This window comes from Crocodylus siamensis, chromosome 8, assembly GCF_052110815.1.
Source record: "Crocodylus siamensis isolate JL-2025a chromosome 8, ASM5211081v1, whole genome shotgun sequence".
Lineage (NCBI taxonomy): Eukaryota > Metazoa > Chordata > Crocodylia > Crocodylidae > Crocodylus > Crocodylus siamensis.
Window position 1 is genome coordinate 31162840 of NC_143402.1, and position 22762 is coordinate 31185601.

Consider the following 22762-nt stretch of genomic DNA (forward strand, 5'->3'; position numbering starts at 1 on the left):
ACAACCCAACACCAATACCTTGCTCTGGGTGAGCACAACCTTCAGACCAGTCACAGCTCCTCCGGTTGATAATAGGTGAATTTTATTAATATGCAATGATAGGAAATAAGAGTATTGCAGTCAAAGGCCATGTGTACATGAAATAAGAGGCATGTGTACATGGCACTTTAAAGTGGGCTAACTGCTTTTGCATTTCTTTAGTGGTGTCAGAGTTTGCATGCCTCGGCAGTGCAATGAACCTTAAATAGCATGGGGCTTCACATGCAGAGTGAAGTATTAGGCTCTGTGCAGCTCTACAGTTGGGCAGGAAGCCCTGCAGGCAGCTTACAGCAGCCCAGCCCAAGAAAAACAGCAAGCCTGATCTTCCTCCCCCCATCCGCCCTGGAGCCAGTCTTCCTGCCTGAGCTGCACAGAGGCCCAGTGCTTTCCTGCGTGGCTATGGTTCCCCCCAGGACTGCCTGATCCAGGTCCCCGCAGGCAGGTGTTGTCTGGTGGAGAGGCCCACTGTTGCTGTGGAGGGAAGTACCAGCCCTCCTTTCCCCCCCAACCCACCAGCCAGGAACTGCTCTGCCTGCCAGCAGCTCACCCTCCCCTCCCTGCCAGAAAGACAGGAAAGTCAGCAGGGTGTGTGCATGAATCAGCCCTAAACTGAAGCGGTGTTTTTTTAAAACCGCTTCATTTTAGGGCCCCTGTTTCGTCTACACATACCCAAAGAAAGCAAGATGTTTACAACATACATTACCCAAATTCTCCAGTGCCCAGAATATACGCAAGGCATGTGGTCCTTCTGGCTAGTACATAAACGCCACCTTGAGGTTCTTTACTTGAATGTCTGACATAAGCAAACTTGGAGGTTGGGGGCTGATGCCAGCTGGCTACTTGATGTTTTGAAAGCTCCTCCTTTTGTATTCATCTTTAGGCATCTTTAACTGGTCTTCCTGTAGTTGTCATATGGTCCATATTATGTTTTGTGAGCCAAACTGCTATTTTCATAAACCTATCACATGCATACATCTTATTTTGGGCTTTACTGGTATCCTCCTAATTTGGTATGTTCCCCCAAAACCGGAAGGCCCAAGGGCTTGTACAAGTGGGCACTGTAGCCCTGGTGCCAGGCCTATCTCTATTATGAAAATAAAGTCTGGATGTTTTCAGTTTCTCAGGATGCGTATATCCATTGGCCAGAGATGCCCTGTCTTCCCTGAGGCTGTGAAACTGTGTGACAAAACAGGCTTTTCAAAATCAAACCCTTGCTGTTGCCCTGGACCACTGTTGTAATACAATATCTATTTTACCTAGTAGCCTAAAAGCAAGTCTCTACATATTATTGTCTAGCCATCAGATCTGGCCTGTAGTTTGGAAGTTTAGCATCACTGTTTTAGGGCTTCTATTCCTAGAGTTTGTTGCTGTAGCAGGATGAAGCTTTATGAACATTTCCCTGAAGAAGTGTTTTCTCTGAAGTAAGTGTGTGCATTTTTGGCTTTTATTTAGTTTATTTACATACCACTTTTCCCAAAGGTTCACAGTGACTGATCATAAGGAGAATGACAAAGACAAGACAATTTAGAAGGGAACTAGAATATCAACAATATACTAATGTTTGCTAAACACCTGCCCAAATAAGAAGGTCTTAAAGTGCTTTTGAAAGATGCCCAAGTTTGGGCTCTTCCAGGCCTCAAGAGGTAAGAAGTTCCAAACCTGGGGAGTAACTGCTGAGTATGATATCCCATGCCTCTCCACCAAAAGGATTTGGCATACTGATGGCATATGACTGACCTAAGAGATTGAGACAGGGCATAAGGGAGAGAGGATGGTTCCTTAGTTGGACCCAAACGGTTTAAAGGCCTTATAGGTCAAACCCAGCATCTTGACTTGTACCTGGAAAGCTATTGGGAGTCAGTGCCAACTCTGAAACACTGTAGTTATTTGATCCCTGTGGCCCATACCCATCGGAAGGTGGAATGCTGTGTTCTGCACCAGCTGCAACCCAGATAACTGCTATAATTCCCTCATTTTCAGATAAGTTCATCATTATTCTCCACTTACCTGTTTCCAAGTTGAATATATGAACAGTTCTGTTACTTTCTACTTCCATAAGTGTTTTCTATACTACAAGGCTATTGTCATGATAGGAATACTGATAGATCACTCTGTTATACACACGGTATATGCCAGCAGCAGGAATATTTCTGCTCCCATAGTTATATCAACTCTGCCCAATAGCAGAATCTCTCTTAGCAGAAGCCTTCCTATGCTGACAGAACTATATCTATGCCGGCGTTGGGAGGGAGTAGCCAAAATAGGTTTGCTGGCAGAACTTCTTAACATAGATTAAGCTGTAAATGTTTCCTCAAGAAGACAGTAGATGGTCCTTGAATATGCATATTCGTTTTTCTTTGCTATAGGAAATAGATCTTAATCTCCACCTCAGCACATCTGATGTCTGATGCCTGGCCATTGAGGCAGGAAACCACCCTTTGCCATGAAGTATAAATTATTAATAAAGCTCCACTTCTCTGTCATATTCATATAAAAAATATCAGATTTAATGAAACAGGATGCATGCTTTTTAAAGAAACCTATACAACTGATACTGTTTTCCAGGGCAAATTTAATATTCATCTTGGTAAGTATTGATATAGCATAAAATGTTGATTAGTTACAATTTTGTCGTCAGACTCATACTTAAAATATCATTAATTTCTCTATTAATTGAGCTCATAACCAATTGAAAGGGACTGTATTAGATGCACATATAGTTTTATATGCGTTGCTGGCATCTGAAGTCACCTTGATCTCCTATGGGATGAGACTGTAATTAACACTGGAACATATTTTGTCTATAAAAATTCTTGTTGATTGCCCAAGAGGTAACAGGAGCTCATTTTGTCAGATGATGTTAGCTTTTATGGGTTTAGGTGGAGAGTTACTTGGAGTTGCAGTTGTGTGTTCTATGCTCAGGGCACATTCTATCCAGTTCAGTATTTTAAGAATCTTGACATTCACATCTAATGCAGAGAAAAATGAACAAAAAGGAAGAAAGGTAATAAATCACCATGTTCTATAGTCTTAAAAGTTGAGAAAAGCAATATGTTAATACTCTTGCTCATAATTTCTGCCTGTGTAGTGTTCATAAAGTTCAACCCAGGTGGAATCACAGCAACGAAATGAGTTAATTGACATGAGTTGACTATGAAGAATAAATAAAAAGCTACCACTAATATGATGACAAAGTCTTTGACCTTTGAGACATGATGAAGCTCATTGGTCAGATACTGATAAATTTAAAAAATACTGGAACTGTTAGTCTTTTGCAGTTAAAATATATTGCAGTTACTGACATTTTATTAAATCCCTATTTTTAGAGGTTCTATTACATATCAACTGCAAGAGATTGCTTTATGGTAAAATTCTTCAGACATGGTGGGAGCATAGGAATGGGAACAAAGCAATGTTGTGCATTTAAAGTAAAATTGGAGAAGTGAGAATGGAAGAGGAAAAGGGGTTTAGGATAATTTTGAGTTAGAAAATTTAGAAATTATTCTAAGAATTGCCTAATATAGGAGACTTGCTTTGAGTACTGTAGCTCCGGTGAATGTAATGGAAGATTTCTGATTTTCACCACTGTAAGATGAGAGTGCGGTGTTAGCTTCCAGCACCGTCATAATGACAAAAATGAATTCATTTAGAAGCCTGAAATGTGGTCAGCCAGTGTTTTGGATAAAATGGCAATAAATAAGTTAATTAACATGGCAGAGCTGCACAGTTTTAAACAAATAAAGCCAATAAACCTACACCAAGCAAAGAAAAATTTGTCACCTGCATAAAATTTGAGCTAACTCTAAAAATATAATTTCCCTCTATTAAGCTCTTAGTTTTGGAATCCTTTAAAGTAATCTCAGATCCTTTTAATCGGGGTCTGATTCAGAGAAGGTTCATGGGCAAAATCCATAAGGAGCACACACAAGACCAGGTGCACACACAGACAAGTATTACCCAAGGTCAGGTTGATCTAAATGCCTAGGTGTGCAGAGATTCACAGGGCTTTAATCACCCAAGCAATGTAATGTCTGATTTAAATTTTAGATTGACCTGGATTCACCCAGTCTAGTGTATGCATTCATAGCACAGCCCCAGGGCTAGAAGCCCAGACACTCACCCCAGCCTCGGGGCTCTGCCAGCCCCCTCCCTGTGCCAAGTTATTTATGTCAGGCTCCCAACAGCAGTGAAGGGCTTGCACATGCTGCTTCCAGGTTAGGTTTAAGTGGCTTAAAGTAAGACACCTAAATCCAAACTGGTTTTTATAAATGCTAGTTCACATATCCCCATGCAAACATGTGTCATTCTAATTGGAATTCAGAAACAAGCTGTTATTTTGCCCAAGTCATTAAAGACAATTCAGAAGCCAGGATCCTACCCTCATGAGATGAATACCCAAACTCTAGGCTACGGAATGCTTCCTCCTGGACCTCATTAGGACCCAATGAATCTTGACTTCCATGAAGAATGGTGGCATAATTTACTTATTTATTGCCATTTTATCCAAAACACCCATGTTCTGGGTGACCACATTTCAGGCTTCTAAATGAATTCATTTTTGTCATTATGATGGTGCTAAAAATATAGCTGGAAGCTAACACCATATTCATACTCAGCACTGCAGAGTGTTCCCTTCTCAGAACCACCTATAAACAAGTGGTTAGAACAAAAGGAGTCTTTATGTGTTTGTTAAATATTCTAACAAAATGAGCCTGTGTCTCCTCCGTACAAAATCAGTTTTACACTTCACTTGACTTTGGTCAAATTACTCCTGACTGGAATATCCAGCCCAATATGCCTCATTACCATGTTTGTTGAATTTTAGTTATTTTAAAACGCTTCTAAGAAGCTATTAGGGTTTGTCATGTCAGTGGCATCTGGCACCCACATTGACTCAACAGAATTTAATGGCACCAAAAGAATTGTTATTCTCTATTGGTTCACTGGTCCATGAACTAAAAAGTTCCTTGAGCATGCCTTGGTACAGTGCAGCAAAACAGCTGTTATGCCCTATTGTTGTCAAGAATATGCATTTTAACAACTCCTAATTATGTATTTACCCAGTACAGTGAATAATCTTATACATGTATTACTTTTAGCATAAATTTACCCAACAAGTCATGGCAGCTGTAAATGAACTACTTATGTTGTAGCAAGAAAACATATACAGTAGTTCATTAGCTGCTCACTACTTAAACACAATTTTTTGACAAATATTTTATTGGATATGGTGAAAGTGCATAAATACAGGTTGAATCTGATGCAATTTATATGTCTTATATTTTTAGCAAAGACAAGAAATTGTGAAAAAAAATCGTATTTCCTTAAATCTAAGATGAGGTTTCCTTCCCCCCATTCAGCATGGGGTGAATCCCTTCTCTTAGATTTGATTATGACCCATGCAAGTAGCCGATGTGGCTCTAGATTGGGCCAGTGGGGTCATGTGGCAGATAGAGGTGCACAGAACAGAGGGAATGCTTGAGAAAGGGGTTCACAATGAAAGGTGAACACAAAGGGAAAAGGGCACATGGTGCAGGGGAGAGCACAGGGAAGGGGTGCAATGCAGGGAAGAACATGGGAGAAGGGACACACAGAATAAGGGAAGCACAGGAAAGGGAAGCAGGAAGGGGTGCCCAGTTCAGGAAGGAATGCAGGGGAAAGGGTATGTGGTGCATGGGGAAGGGAAGGAGTACACAGTACAGGGGGGAGCTTTGGGGGAAAGTGTGGAGAGGCAGCATGGGGGAAGGGATGTGTGAAACAAGGGAAGTACCAGGAAAGGGTGCAGGGAAGGGAAGCATGGAGTGGCAGGGGGTGCTACTGCACCTCCAGCTCCACCCTGACCTTGGCTGGAGGCTGGAGCAGTAGCCACTACTACTGCCTGGTCCAGCTGGGTAGTAGGTAGCAGAGGCAGAGGCAGAGGCAGAGGCAGAGGCAAAGGCAGAGCAGCTCAGCTGCAAAGGTAAGTGGAGGGGAGGGAGAGAGGTAGAAATCACAGGTAGAAACAAAGGTATTAGAGAGAAGTCATGGGTGGTGGGGGAGGCAGGCAGCAGGGAGACCAGCACTGTGGGGGACAAGGGGCATGGGGCATCAGCTATTTGTCACCCAGCTGCTGCTTTCCCTGCCACTACTTTTCCGGTGACAGTGGTGGGGCTTTGGGGGGATGAATTTAATAGGACCCTCCAATAACTAGATTCTAGATTTTTTTTAAATTAAATTTTACACGTCTAGAACCTAATAACTGGGACATCATCTTAAATACAAAGTCATCTTGGATTCAGGTAAATAGGGTAGTCATTTAATCAGAAGTAAAATTAGGTATAATAGCATTATGCAGTAGAAACTGGTTAAGGAGACATAAGAGAAAAGGGAAAAATTATATTTTCAAATAGATAATAAGAGATTCAAAGGTCCATATAATCTGATGATGGACTGAGTGAATTCATTAATGATCCATAAAGAGAGTTTAAGAAAGATGTCACAAGATTTTTCAGATTTTGATTTGTAATGATTACAGACAACTGCAAAGAATTTCTAAGTCCCTTGGCAAATGTTTAGTCAATGTCATGATGGTAACTTTTCCTCAATCCTAACAATCACACCACCTGCAAAGCCCCATGAATATGACAGGACATGTGATTTTGAGTTTGGGGATCAGATCCCAATCATGCCATTATGACTTACCATTATGATGCTAGGCTTCCTTTTTACTGCCAAATAGAAAACTGGGTTCCCAGTGAACAGGTGTACTTCCAGGGCTGGAATCGGCAATCAGCTAATTGCCCTGGGACTACAACAGATCTCATGGAAGGATTTAGTGCTCTCGTTTTCACTCTGGGATCACACCACAGCTAGCTAAGAGATTTTAGTACAGTCCAGATACTGAGATGACAGCAAGACAATTGCTGATCTCAGCTGTGAGATCTCATCAAGGGACAGTTATGATTCTAGTAGGGTCCTGGGGCTCAGACTGACTATCAGCTTGTTGGTCCTATCCCTGGAACCACATTGGAACCAGTCCCAGAGCCCTGCCATGCTACCAGCATTAGGCAGCATGGGGGGGACTGTGCCATACATTCCATTTAAGGGTTGATAGAAACCAGCCACAAAGTTATTCCATATATTTTATGCAATCATTTTGTGGCTTATTTCCCTTTTTATCACATCATTAATTGCCTGAACATGTGCCTGCATTGCTATTTAAAACACAATTAACTGGTTAATCATGTCTTATATGTAATGTCTGCCAGGGATCTCAGGGATCTAAACCAATGATAGTGGAAGCCACAGAAAATATGACAAGAGATGGATCATTCCAGATATGCCCTTTGCATATATTCTCCATCAACGTCTAAAGAATCTACAGTCACCATTGGAGAGATGCTAGATGAACCATTGATCTTACCCAGACTTCTTATGATCCCAACCAAAATGAATTGGTAGTGTGATGGGAAGAATTATGCAATGACAATTCTACCATACGAAAATACTCAAAAGTAAGAATATGTACAATTGGATCTAACAATCCAAGTAACATAAGTAAACAACTGGAAAATATCCAACCAAAATAGCCCACCCCAAACAGTTTTAACCTCACAAAAGAGAAGAAAGAGAAACAGCAAGATATCTACAAGGGACTTTGCTATTGCTATTGATTTTACATGGAAGGCACTTAGATATTATGGTGACTGATGGTAGTATAGACTCCTAAAATAGCCTTTGTCTTTATGGGAAAGTTTAACCAATTAAACTGATAAATCCCTGCTAATGAAGACACTTATTTTAGTAGAAGACCATCTTCATGGTGGATTAGAGTGCTACAACTATATAAATTTAAAACCACAAATTAGATTATACCAAAAAACAATACAAAACCCTTTTCTGCGCAGACATGGCCCTACATAGACACATAGACTAGGAACAGTAAGGACATCTGTACTTGGAACAAACTAAATATTAAGATATATAAAAAATGCATAGAAAATCTTGAGAATATTATGGTACTATTGCATAAATCAACGGTGCGCCTTTTTTCCTATGCTACAGAAAGAGCAATAACTCCTTGGTATTGCCTATGAGATTATTGAATGTGTAGCTCGATTCTTTTCTTTCTGTATGCTCCTCCCTGGAGAAAAATAAATTTTAGTGAACGATAAGTATATAAGGAAGTGAATATGACTAAGTGGTAGAATTACAGAAGGCTTTTTGAAAAGGTAGATATTAAAATTCCATATAAACATGAACCATGTTAATCCTTTTCTTTCTAGCAAAGATCTTGTACTGGTGTTAAAGGACATTGGTAATTTGAAGTCAGTGGAACTATATTATCTTAAGCTAGTTAAGGCTCTCGGTTTTGTAAAGAAACAAAGTACAAAGCTCTTTCCATTTCGTTAGCATGCCAAATATTTTGTCCCTTTAATATCCTGAAAACAAACAAATTACACCCCCCCCACCCCCGTCAATTTGATTTCAGGCTGGCAAAGATTATATAAGTAATCTTTATAAGTAAAGATAATAAACATAGACATTCTTCAACTAGATCTCTGATGCAGAGGTATTATATAAGAACTTCAAAGAGGGCCAGAACTCATGGGGACAACAAAAGACGATGCTCATAAAAATTGCAGATACACTGCTGACTTCGTAAGAGCTGGCATTTAGAGAATCTAAAGGGCCCTAATCATTCTGGATTCTTTTTCACTACGGTATTATGAAAGAAATGCCCATGTTTTCTTTAAATGGGGTTGACAACAGTCTGTAGCACCATCGCATTTGTAGCAGACTTCACTGAACATGACCAGGTCACAAGTAGTATTGCTTCAGGCTAAAGAGATTGCTATACTTCACACATCACACACCAACTTTGGAACAAAATTGTAAGTCCTCTGATTAACACTTATTTCTTTTGTCTACAGAAGGAAGCACTGACAACAAGTAAGGGGTTCAATTACATTCCATGCCTATGAATAGGGACCTCCCTAAATTGCAGTGGAAATTCATAGTGCAGTAGTGCCTTTAATCTCGCTCTTCTCTTCACTCACCCCGCTCCCCACCCACCACCAGTACTGTTGAGTGGCTGAGAGGCAAAAACTGTGGAATTAATTGCTACTGCACCACAAACTTCCATCACGATTTAAGGAGGTCTCTACCTGTGAGTGGCTACAGGCTTACCAGCCACATTTTTAACAAAATTATCTTGATAATGGTAGCATAAACTACTAATTCATTTGGGACATTGTCCCAATGTTTCTTTCCTTTGAACTTCCCAGGTACAGCTTGCACACATGTATGTCATATTCTAACCAACAAAACTCCCTTAAGTAGACTCTTCCCTTGGGACATGAGAGTATGTAATCAGCGTATAGTTAGCGCTCTGATGGGTTGTAGCTGCAGAAAAGATGCAGACTTTCTTCAAGCTTAAATAGAGAGTATATAGAGCTGGAAAAACTTGGGGAAAACTGTCTGTGTTAAAACTGAAGGCTTCAGAAACCTGAGTTAGAAGTATGCCAAAAAGAATTTCAGAGCAGTGAAATATAGTCAAACAAACAAACAAAAAAATAAGATAGGTACAAAATATTAGCTTTCCCCAATTGATCTTGGAATACTCAGAGGTATCACATTTGAGCATCAAGTATGAGAAATCTGTTGATGCTCATGAACAACTTCAAAGTCTAATATTTCAAAATGTTATGATATAGTGTCAAAATAATGCATTTTATATTGTTTATTTTTAGCACCAATCTATGTCTCTGCCTTCCATCACACTGACACTACTTTCCCTGCCTAATCTTGGAACCAATCCCCAAAAAGACATCTAAACAAAGTTAATGCTTAAATATTCTCTTTGGGGCTCACAGAAATCTTCAAAGTGTCTTATTCTGAAAAGGCTATAATGATTTGTGATGAAATACTAGGTTTCACTTGTCATCAACACTTGTTAGTTGCTATTCCTGTTCTCCTCCCATCACATTCCATTTAATTTAAATGTCCCCTTCCCACAAAATTTTATTGTGGTGAATCCAAACTGCCTAGATTCTGGCCGCTACCCTTATCCCTTATGTCAGTCTTAAGGCAACAGGCGTTGTGGTTTTGATTTTTTTAATTAAATCAAGGAAGGAAAGATTAAATTTTATTTAACCCAAATGTAATAATTGATTAGCTGTATATGGAACTTAAAATATCTGACATCTCTACTGAGATTCATTTGCCAGTGTCTGAATCTTGGTCAACAGTTTGCCAAAACTCTAAATATATAATAACTATTTATTTCAGTATTGTGGATTTATTCACCTAAGTAACAATTATGTTGACAAATGCTAACATATCCAGACATATTTATTGTAAAAAATAATTTATCACAGATTTTATACAGTATATTATGTTCAACACACACATGCATACCCCCTATGAAACCTCAATGACTGAATTACTGTTTCATCCACTCTGATTTCTGTGGGATTAAAAAAAAGTTTCCACTAAATATGGGTTCCTTCCTATATATCTTGACATCTCTCTCTCTCGCTCTCTCAGAAAAGAAGGTATCTTTGTGAAAAAACACCAATACTGCCTATATTAGCTTGAAATAACCAAGAATAGATTAATTTTGTGTTTGATTGAAATTTCATGATTTATACGGGGGAAAAGATGTTTCAAATGAGTTACTTTCATGAAAACCCTAATACAGACAAGTCAAAGTATTAGCTAACAAAACAGTACAGAAAGACAATGATTGCATCAATATCAAATTATACTGGTATAAGTTGTTACAGTTTAACTGTTTTCTCTGCATGATTCTGCAATGTTACACTTGTAACAAGACTATTCAACTTTAACCCTACTTCATTCAGGGTCAAAGTTTCAGAGGTTTATCTAATTTACATCAGTACAGTTACAGCTGATATACCCTCTAGAACAGGGGTAATGTTTTCAGCTGAAGTATGGAAAAAAACACAATGTGTACCTTGTAAGGTGCTGAACTGCCAGCATGCCAGATAAATAAAACCGGGATGGGGGGTATGTGGCAGAACGCACTGCATATTAATATAATTAAAAATCATAAATGTTGATTTTTTTTACAGTAAATACCAGTTTTTTCTTTAAAAAAATAAACCTGGTAACAATAAATAACACTTCATATACTACCTTTTTTCTTGGGTATTCTTTTTTGTTTAGCATGTTTTGATGAGACAGAGGAAAAAAAGAGAAAGCAAGAAAGAAGAATAAAAGAGAGAAAATAAACCAAAATGGGGGGAGAAAGAAAAAAGAAAGAGAAGAGAAAGAAAAAAGAGAAAAAAGGAAGAAGAGAAAAAGAGACAGAGAGAGGTAAAGAAAAAAGAAGAGAAAAGAGAGACAAGAAAGAGGGGAGAGGAAAAAGAACAGAGAAAGAGAAGAGTAAAAAGAGAAGAGAAAAAAGAAAAAAGAGAAAAAAATAAGGAGAGAAAAAAGAGAGAAAGAGGAGAGAAGGAAAAGAGAAGAAAAGAAAGAAAATAGAAGATAGAAAGTAAGAGAAAAAAAGGAAAAAACAAAAGAGTGTGTCCCTCGCCATCCATGTCTCCCACTGGTCCAGGGAAACATCTGGTGGATGAAGGCAGCGACACCCCAGAAGCAGCTCCAAGACCAGGGTGCTCAGGCCTCCCTAACAATCCCAGGTCAGGGGAAGCCCAAGCCCAGGGTTGGGAGGGAGAGCCCAGCCGGGCCTCAGGCAGACTGATGCCTCAATCTACCCATGTGGGGGCAGCACCAAAGCACTGAGTATCACGGCTGCACACTCGGGGTTTTGTCTGGGCAGTATGGGAAGAAGCAGGCCTGGGGAGAGGCACTGCAGGCAGGCCAGCCCAGCTGGGTCCTCGGGAAGGCGGCAGCTGGAGAAGAGCAGGGGCCAGACAGGAAGTAAGGGCTGCCCTGGGGCTCTGCAAACTCAGGCCATGGTGGCAGGGGTTCCCAGTGTCACCCAAGATGGGGACTGGATTGCGCAGCTCTGTGGTGATGGCCACAGCTGCCCTGCCTGTGACTCCTCCTGGGCAAGGCAAGATGCTGGAGTCAGGAGGCTCCCAGCTCGGGGCTTGGCCTCCCTGTGCAAATACGGTGTGAACACAACGGAGCTGCCCCCACTCAAAGAGCCCAGGCTAGCTGCACAAGCACCCCGCAAGATCCAGGAACAGCTGCTCCGGGCAGTGCTCAGGGCCACGCTAGCCAGGAGCCTCCAGCACAGTGGCACTCCACAGTGCTTGCCGGGGCCTCAGTCTCACCCACCTACAGCTCCCTCCTAGGGGCCAGGCTGAGGTGGGATGGAGGACACAGCCTGGGGACAGGGGGTAGGATCAGTAGAATGCAGACAGCGTCCCTGACTCTGTTCTTCTGCCTCCAACCCTTGGTGCCTGCCACAGCACTGAAACTTGTGGCTGTCTTGGGAGCCCGAAGCAGCAACCTGAAAAGAAAATTAAACAATTTCCTAGCATACCTGCTGGCGTTTTGATGAAAATGTCTCTGTGTACCACTAATTGGCATGCATGCCAGGGGTTGCCTATTCCTGCTCTAGAGCATCAGATTCCCTTCTCTTTTCAAAACATTTAAAGGTATGTTTGTTGGTACCCGGAGTTTATTTTCTTCCCCTCCCCATTGCATCACCCTAATGAGGCAATGAGTAGATTCAGGAATCCCCCAGCCAGTTGCAGGATCAAAGCATTAGGTACTGAATTCAGAAAATCACTCAAAGTTAACCATGCCCTTACATACTTTATTGGATTAATTTTTAAAACTATAAATACATAGGAATAAATTACTCCCAGAAATAATATAGGCGATGAAAAGTCTTTGGCCGTCTATAGAACTGGTTAAATAGCAAAGGAAGAAAATGCTAATATAATGTTTAGTGAATAAAGGGTGCAGGGGGGGAGGGGATTTCAAAGAAGTGCCCAGTGAATATTATTCAACTAGCTGTTTGAATATAAGTGTAGAAATGAGTCATGCTAAGAGTAATTAATTGTGAGCAATATTAAAAAATTGTCAATCTTCTGTACGTTTGACTTTATGGAGGAAATCAGTATTTATGGAGGATTAGGGGGAAGAGGGAGGGAGGCAGGAAGATGCTGAACCCTCAGCACAACCAAGGAAGAGGACACTTTCCACTGAAAATCCAGTTTGACAGTAATGGTAGCTCAGTGTCTTCCACAGGGTTTCATGTTCTATAATGACTGAGACTAAAAATGCAAATTTTTCAGTATGTCTTAGAGGTTAGCTGTCCAGAAGACCAATGTCAAGAAGCACTCTTTACAATCCACTCTGTTGTGTAGACTGAAATACCCTGAGATACCTTTCCCGGGTGTTGAAGCAATGCAAGCAAAGCTTATGTAGAGGTTACAAAGCATGCTGTGAAATTTACACACGTGCCAAACAGGTAGGGCCAAAATCTCCTCTCAAATATATCTGTTCAACTACATCAACTTGTTAAAGCCCATGTTATTATTGATACTAGCACAAGAAAAGAGAAAACCATTGCACATAATCTGTATAGTCAAGAGGAAGATAAACCCACAGTTCATGAACATCAAGGGCAATTGGTGACCTATCTCTGTCTGACCTGTTACACTAAACTCATTGACATCTGATTTACACAACAAGAATATAGAGCCCCAGTACTAATAAAATTAAGGTGGATCCCAGAGGAAGACTCCAGGGTTAAAGAGAATAATAACTACAACATGACTGCAGAGAAAGCTATATAGCTATTAAGTATAATAGCAGAGGTAATTAAAGAAGGCAAGGCATGTTTCAAGGCAGCAACATCTTGAGAATACAGTACCAGGTGGGATTAGAGGAGAGAGAGAAATAAATCCTGTCAGGAAGTACAGTATGCAGTACTGGGGTTATCAACATGGAATAATTCACTTATGTAGTTACAGTATACCTCATGAAACTGCCGTGAATGATAGGAGAAAAACAAAATTAAAAGCACCTTGTAAATTCCACCAGCTCTTCTTTACCAGAGAATTTGATATGTTTCTATCCATTATGATTGAATGATAATAGGAATAATATATTAAACACTTAAATTAGAGAGGGATTCATGTGCTCAATCCACATTAAAAGGGGTATCAATGAAGTAAATGGTAAGAAAAGCAATAATAAAATTATGTATGAAGAAGCCTAAAATGCTATCATTTTAGTGTCTCAATTCAGCAGCAAAAACTGCAACTTTCATTCTTTCCATCTTTCGTAATATTTACCATTACTATTATTGACAATAAAGTTAACATGTAACAACAGCAGCAGAGGCAGCAGCAACAATGCTGTGAGCAAACAGCAAATCCGAAGGGAATTGTATCTGAGGGTCTGAATTTAGTCTTGTTTCAGTTTGAGAGTCTGCTCTAGTATGTGCCTTTCTCATTTCAATAATAGTGCACACCTGAGGCCAAAATGTGGTCAGCCAAACCCTACAAAATAATGGTAAAGTTGCAAAAATTGGTTCCTTAAGTCAAATAACCCTGAGCTTTATAACTAACTTTAGCAAGCTTCATACCCAGTCCCACCAGCAAAAGAAATGGAGTGATGACCTAGTGGACTGAACTAACAAAAATTAAGTCATGAGTAAAATTAGCCTAATGAGGGGTCCTCACTGACAAGCTATATCCAGTGCCACTTCATTCTCAAGTTCTCCAACGTTATCCCTGAAAGCATGAATCAGCAAGTCCTCTGAACTAAGCTCCTTAGACTGTTATACTTTTTAAATATGCAGTGTTTACTATTATACTACCACTGTTTTTTAAAGCTCAGTATCCATATTTTCAGTCTCTTTGATGTTTATCACAATTGAAACAGTATAAAATAGATATTTCTCCCAAGCTTCATCAAATACCCTACAGCATATTTATAAGTTGTGTCCTTTGTTTAAGACAAGTGTAAGAAAACGTTAAGTTCTGTTATGGAAATGGATAGATGAAACAGTGGCAGCCACTGTTACATAGGCACATTACCACTAAAAACAAAAGCATATGGATGTTTATTTATTTATTTATTGAAAGGTTTTCATCTTTTTTGGAAAAAAGCTGAAAGGCCAGAGAAGCAGAAACAAAAAACCAAGGACAAGGTCAGAACAAGCACTGGGAACATGGCTTTGAGAAAACCTGAGAGAGATATTTTGCTGTACAGAAAAAGAGCCTGAAACAGGGTATAAAGGTATACTCTCTCTCTCCTTCTCCCTCTCCCACCATCCCTTTCACCATCCTTTTTTTTCTTTTGGTCCCTGGGAAAAAAGGCAACTGTAGATTATTTGTAAATAAATTATACTGTAGAAGAAACACCTTCTTCTTTCACCACTTTCACCTCCTAAATCAAACCACCAGCAACATCTTAACATCTTGGATAATAAACATTCAAGTCAAAAGGCATGACACTGTGCTCCTAAACTGAATAACATCACTTAGTGAAAAAGGAAAACAGTGAGTACAGAAGAAAAATTACTAAACCTAGATTTTGTTAGCAGGCTATTCAAATATTTGCCAATAGCCTCCTTCCTACCCCTCCCCATACTGCTAACAACTTCATTTACAAATCATTGCCATGATTACTTTCAGGTATAACATTGCAGCTGCAAAAACAGACCATCTATGAAAGGTAGTTTAATTGTTACATATTTATTAATGCCTCCAATGTCCAGAGTAGCTGTTCCCCCTTTTTTTTACCTAGGTAAGAATGATTGAGGTTACACACCATAAGGACTCCTGTCCTTTGTCAAAACAGAAGTGATTACAGGATGGGATTTCTAAAAGAGCCTAAGGGAATTTCAATAGCATGTAGGTGCCTTTGGAAATCCCTGCCTTAATCAAGATATGGATTAGTTTCTAATCTCCCTCCTAACCACCACACACCACACTCTTTATCTTAATACTGGCATTTTATATTCTTCAAATTCCCCTTCCTCTTCAAGAAAAAGCACACAATGTAGACTTGAAGCTTGCCAGGTAACATAGCCAGATAAGCATATGTTATCATGTATTTGTCAATTTCCAGTGGTATCTAACCAAAAGTTTGCTTCTCCAATCTACCACTCTATCTAGCAGTGCATTATATGTATAATGGGGATGATTCACATATTTATTGTATGCAGCCTGCATATGTTTTATCATGACATAGTTGGAATGGAAAATATTTTAGGCTGGCATCCCCTTTTATGTTTGCACAATTTGCATACCTGTAGTTATTTGCCATTCAGTTCCAATTAGGATCCACATTTTAGGGGCACAGTAAGAGTGCCTATACATGAGTGGAGGAGTGGCATTTTAATTAGAGCAGCTCTCATGTATTCAGTGTCCCACATTTCAAAACAGCCAAAGGGGCACTTTAACTAACACTTGTTCAACCTATGCTGACACTTCAGCAAGGTGAGATTGCAAGGGACAGTCAAGAGTTTTCCAAAGGAGAGGGAGAAATAAACAATGACAGTACATGGCATAGCCAAGAACATAGGGGGCACATCTAGACATGCAATTAAAGCACAGCAATAAATTCTGGCACATATCGTGCTGGAGTTTATTGCTCCCAGACACTGCAGTTGAATGTGCTCCTGGGACCTCAGCACACTGAGCCAGATCAGAGCATCCACAGCTGGCAGGGGACCAGGGGTCATCCTGTTAGCCCAGGGTTACTCCAGCCTGACTCAACATGCTGCAGAAGGGCTGGCTGGGGCACAAAGGTTCTTCAGTGTGGTGGCTGCCTGCCAGCTAGCCCAATAGTGTCTACACACACATTGCTGCAGAGTAAAAAACTCTACCATACGATATAGGCAGGCAAGGTTTTTTGGGTAGATGTCATTAGATCAACTGATTCTATTATAGGATATACTTGTATTTACAAGTACTAATCTGCAGTGCAGGTAGTTTAGTCTGTCCTAATAGCATGGCACTTATAGATGCTGAGACATTTTCTTTAGAGCTAATTAGACAATTCTGCAGTAACTGTCTCATGTGGGTGTGGGGTGTGACAGAGGAAGAGTCTGAAGAATTCAGACTGCAAAGCAAGTTTGGAATTTATGACTATGTAGACTGGAGAGAACAGCAGACTTTCACTTCCGGTAACTCAGGCTGTTAAGACTGGAATGGGGAATAAGGAACTGCTTAACTCCTTGAAGATGTAAGAAAACCTTTGTTTGGTGGCCTTTGTCCCAGTAAACACCTTTATGGAGGAGTACCTATTTGTTTCACTGCTTGGAACTTTAGGGTACACTTCTTCACCTTATCAAGAGGGGTAGGGTAAAGGCATCTCCCTGAACCAGGGAGGGTCAGGGACCAGAAGTCTAAGGATTCAGAGCTGAGAAGAATCAATGCTCATTCTCACACCTCACCCCTTAATGCTAAAAGATATCCCTGGGCTGGATTCATGGGACTTGGAGACACCAGAGAAGGCCAGTGGAATCCTAAGCAAGGATCTCCTAAGTAAAGGGATTCACAACACCAAGCTAAAGAATGGTGCCTAGTTCTTTTCTCTCTTCCAGTGGTAAAATTCAAATATAAGTCTACTGGAGTCAATAATGTTACACCAGGCTACACATTTATTGGTGAAAAAAGAAGTAATTCCAAAGAACAAATCTAAATAAATGCTTCTTCAAAAATATTTCATTTAGTTCCACTTTTTATTTAATTTTCTAAATTCAGAGCATGGACATTTTCTCCCTGGCATGAATGTAACCTATTTTACCAGGTTCTTTGTCCTAGTTCCTCATCTCTTGTGAGACATGGAGCTCATAATGTGCAACATTTTAAGAAAGTGTTTGTAATTAAAGTGAACAGGTGGCTCAATCCAGCAAGAGCTACTGAGAAAACAAACCCATTGAGTTCTGGGACTAGTTGTAGCAGATGGTGCGGTCTTTGTACCATTTTAATGAAGACCGTGCCTGATCTCTCTATTGGGTTTAGTAGAACACATTCGTTGTCATTTGTGCAACTACATTTACACTAAAATAAAATGAAAAATCCATATTTGTTTCTAGATTACAACAATAACTAACACATTCATACTATGCATCCTTTCATTTTAGAGATAAGGGTATATGATGCATAGTAACACAATTTAGTGAACAGGCTGATTCATGACTAAGCCTACTATTATCTGTATCCATCCACAAGGACCAGAGAATCATATTGTTGCACTGTTTGTATTATGTTGATGGCTGTTTTATGCACCACTGCATAAAGATTAACAGCCTTTAAACCATAAGCAGACATTTACTCGTATTTGACACTCCTGTGCTTTCTTCTGCTTCCTAGCATAATCAGTTAAAGATAAAATGGTGTCAAGGTACAATCAGAAAAGGGTAAATTTCCACTTTACGAATAGAGATAATATGTTTCCCTTAAAGGGTCAAAATTAAGGTTGGAAAAATATGTTTTGCCTGGCAGATGATAAGACTAGGATGATTTGCATATTCACATTCTCTGAAATGAAACTGGACACCAAAGAGAGAAGAGCAGCAAAGAGAAAAATTCAAATGGAAAAAAAGAAAATGGATTAGATAGACCAGAACTCAGACACAGGAAGTCTATAAAAAGAGGGACCAGAATGAAAGAGAAATGTTCTTATGAAAATTGAATACAGAATTTAATAATGTCTGTGAAAGCTATCCATTTGTGCAGAGCTCAGAGAGAGCTTATCTAGCCTCAATTCCTAGTAGAACACCTTCTTTACAAAGTAAAACACTTTCCAAAATGAGTCTCCCTTGACAAAAATATGTTACAGGAAATAATTGCTAATTCCATAGTTAATAAACTGGTCCATAGGGTTTGGTCATGCCACAACTTTCATCCTTTCATAAATGTGTTGCTTTGGGAAAACAATGCCTGTTTCTTAATGAAAGTATTTGTGTAAAAATTGCCTTTACAGAAGTAATGTAGGAAAGAAAGGATAGTAGATTTAGAAAGGGAGAGTGTAATAAATGCAGTATACATCATGGGGAAAGTAACATAAGCAAACCTAGATAATTACTCATCATACTCTGTGGGTCAAATTCTGCTTACAAATGTACCCAAAAAAGGGGAGCAAGCTTCTATATGGGTACACAGTTGTGAAGGAGAATAACTAACAGATGTAATTAAGAGCAAATATGGCCTTTTATTCCTTACTAATTTTCCCAAATTACATTTTACCACAAGGGCAATGAACATATGCACTGCCAACTGTGTATTGTGCTAGAAGGCCAAGACAGGTATCAATTATCACTACATGCATGGCTGAATCATTTAATACTATCACCTCTTCAGGGAACATAAATTTTGGGGTGAGGGCATTAAGAAAGCTCCTGAGCTTACCACATATTTTAATCATCTTATCAGTCCAGTTTTTGTAATCATTATACATGTCTTTACAGTATAGAACTGTATATCTGTACATCCGTGCTTGTGTGTATGGAAGTAGCTTAGTTCTTTTTAAAATGTTGGTAATTAGAATTTGTATCAACATTCAGGAGTGTTGAATCAGTTCAACTTGTCTTAGTATAGGAAAGAAACTTCTTGACTAGGGACAAGGAATCAGACCTTATGGTAAAGAGGATATCTTTTATTAGACCAACTAGATTTTTGCAAAAAAAAAAAGGGTCTTTAATTGCAAGCTTATGGGCAGAAGCACCCTTCTTCAGGCATAGGAGAAAATATTGTAGAAGTTCTCCCAGGTAGAAATGAAAATTTATATTTCATAGGAGAGTTAAAGGTGTGGTAAAATCACCTGTTTTGCACAGTTCATTTTGTGCAGGTTAGGCTCAGGGAAAAGTTGAGATACTCTGTTTACCTTGAAGCTGTTTGGTGGCAAGCAGGATGTAGTCATGTTTCCTTCTGGTTATGGTGTTTCATATTTCACAGAAGAGGAAAAAGACAGAATGCTCTTCGGGGCAGGAATTTCCTTGTGGTGAGGCGTCCCCGGGTTCTGTGAGGATGCAAATTACCTCCACCAAAGGCAGGAACAGGGTATCAGGTTTCAGGCAATAAAACTTGCTTCCTCCTTGTAAAATGATGACCTCTACTACAATATCACCTCTACCATGAGTTCTGATTCTTTTTGCCTCTAGATCAACACAGCTACAACCTGGATACCTGACATACAGAAGAGCTTGAAATTTAGCTGATTTTTAAAATGAGATCTTCATAACTTTGCAAGAACGAAGCATGTTTTACCACCTGAAACCTAAGACCCTGCTCCTGCCTTTGATGTAATTTGCATCATCATGGAGGCCAGAGATACTTCAGCGCACGAGCTGAGCTGAAGTGGCCAATGTGAAGGAAGCTCCCCCACCCCGAGTAGTGCTGTGTGGTACGACAGGAGCAGAAGCTGCAGCTGGAGGTGAGGGAGGAAAAACTGCCTTGCTGAGCCTGGAGGCTACTGCCCAGTACTGCTCTGTCTGCAGGCCCAGGAGACCTTCCACCGAGATGCCTTCCGCCTTCCAAGGTGGCTGGGAGTTGGAGTCCAAGCTCCAGATGCTGGGCAGAAGCTGCGGGGATGAAACTCCCCACCCAGAGTGGCACGGCCAAAGCAGCAGCAGCTGGAGATAAGTGGGACACAGCAGGCCCCCTGGCTTTGTCCAGCCCACAGCTGGCTGTGCATCTGCAGCCCCCAGGTGCTGCACAGGACAGGGGGTGCGGCAATGGCTGCTGGGTTCAGGGCCTGCCAGCACCTCCAGGCTGGCCTGGGAAGCCCACTCCCCAGCCAGCTCCTGCCTGTGCCACCAGACTGAGCTGTAAAATAGCCACAGTGGGGTGAGAAGGGCCCTCCCCCGACAGGCTGGCCCCATGGGGCACTTCCCAGCCAGCTGGGGCTCCATGACAGCCAGAACCAGCTTGGGCCTGGGGATCCACACAGCCCCCACAGCCCCAGCCTGAGCTGCAGACTGCTGGGAAGTGCCTGGCCTTGGTGACACAGCCCAGGCTGGCCCCTCTGCCTCTGCCCTTAGCAGTACTCACAGGCTGGTTCGGTATAGCCCTGAAGCCCCAGCTGCTGGTGAGGCAGGTGGATGGTGGGAGCCATGCCAGCCAGCTTTGGCCACACTCCCTTCCCTGCCGCTAGAGTGGGGAGGCAGGGGTAATGGCTGACAGAGGCCAGAGTCCGCAGGTAGAGAAGGGGGAATAAGCCCCCTCCCTGCTCCCTTTTGCCTCAGGGGGCCATGTATCTGGCTGTATTCCTTCCCCTGCTTGGGTTTGAGAGCAGAGGGGAGGGGCCAGCCCTGCTTTCTGGAACAGAAAGCACAGCCCTGCCCAGGTCTGCAAAGCACCTGGGATGCTGGGTGGACTGTGATTTAACTTAAATCATGAAGGGGTCAGGGATAGAAGTTGCGTGAAACCAGTTTGACCCAAATCAGTGAAGTCTGATACTACATTCAACTAGGTCTATCTTAAACCATTTTTGGCCATTTTGAAACTGGTTTATGTGCACTGAACATATGTTCTGTTACTGGTTTAAACAGTTTAAACAAATTTATGATCACTTAAACTGGCTTATGTGTAACTTCTGTCCCTAGAACTTATGAAATCTTAAGAGATATATATCACAGGCAATTCCTGCTTAATGCTTTTTTCACTTAGAGCTATTTCACTATAATGTTCATTTTAAATTGATACCTGATTTCAATTAGCTCTTAGTGAGTTTCATTCTAACACTTGCAGTCACCATCTTGGGTTATTAAAACAATTACGATCACCGTCTTGAGTCATCAAATACTTTCAGTTTCACTTAATGCTCATTTCACTTAACGCTCGTTTTTTCAGGAACCATTTAAGAGAGCTAGGTGGGTGTTGCCTTTTTAGTGAAAAAGTACCTACCTGTATAAATAAATAATGAGAGAGATTATTATTAGTAGTGGGAGATGAATACACCCATATCTGCTCAACTTTACCAAGAACAACACTACTATACAGATGAAAAATACATCCTGATCACATCTACATGAGACATTTACTGTGGAGCTGACCAACTAGCTCTACAGTAAATTCACTGCATCTACTGGGCTCCTATTAGAGCACAGTAAATTAATAAATAGCATTGCAGGTTAATACGTGTAAATAATAATACTATCCTGATGTGGCATTATTTACTGCACAGCAAGGCATGTATAGACACTGATGGTCTGGCTGGGGCACAAGGGTGCTTCATTGCAGGGGATGCCTGTTGGCTAGTCCCACACTGCAGCACCCTCTTGCCCCAGCCAGTCCCTCTTCAGGAGGTTAAACTAAGTCAGAGCAGCCCTGGATGGGTGGGCTGATCCTATGGGGTCCCCTGCCAGCTGGGGCTGCTCTAACCTGTCTCAATGTGCTGTGGTCCCAGGCACACATTAAAACAAGGTGCCTAGTAGCAATACATTTATTATGATATGCACCAGACTTTATTGCATCATAGTAATTGCACGTGTAGATACGCCCCATGAAACTTACTTTAGGGCTATATTAGGGCCATATTACTAAATTTAGGCTATATATTTAGGTCCATCTTTGTTCAAAATTTCCACTGACATATGACGACCAGGCTGTAATATGGCCCTTGCTGTCCATACATTTTCTAACTTGTAATAGTTTTACTAGTATATTATAAAGATCATAGTATATACAACTCATTACCCTCACTATTCATAGCACTGAACTTGTATTGCTGGTATCATTTATTTTTCACTGGAATAATTCTTCTGGGAACTTCAAAGCAATTAGTTCAGGAACACATGTTAAAGGGTGAAGAGTTTCAATGTTGTAGCAATGTAAGA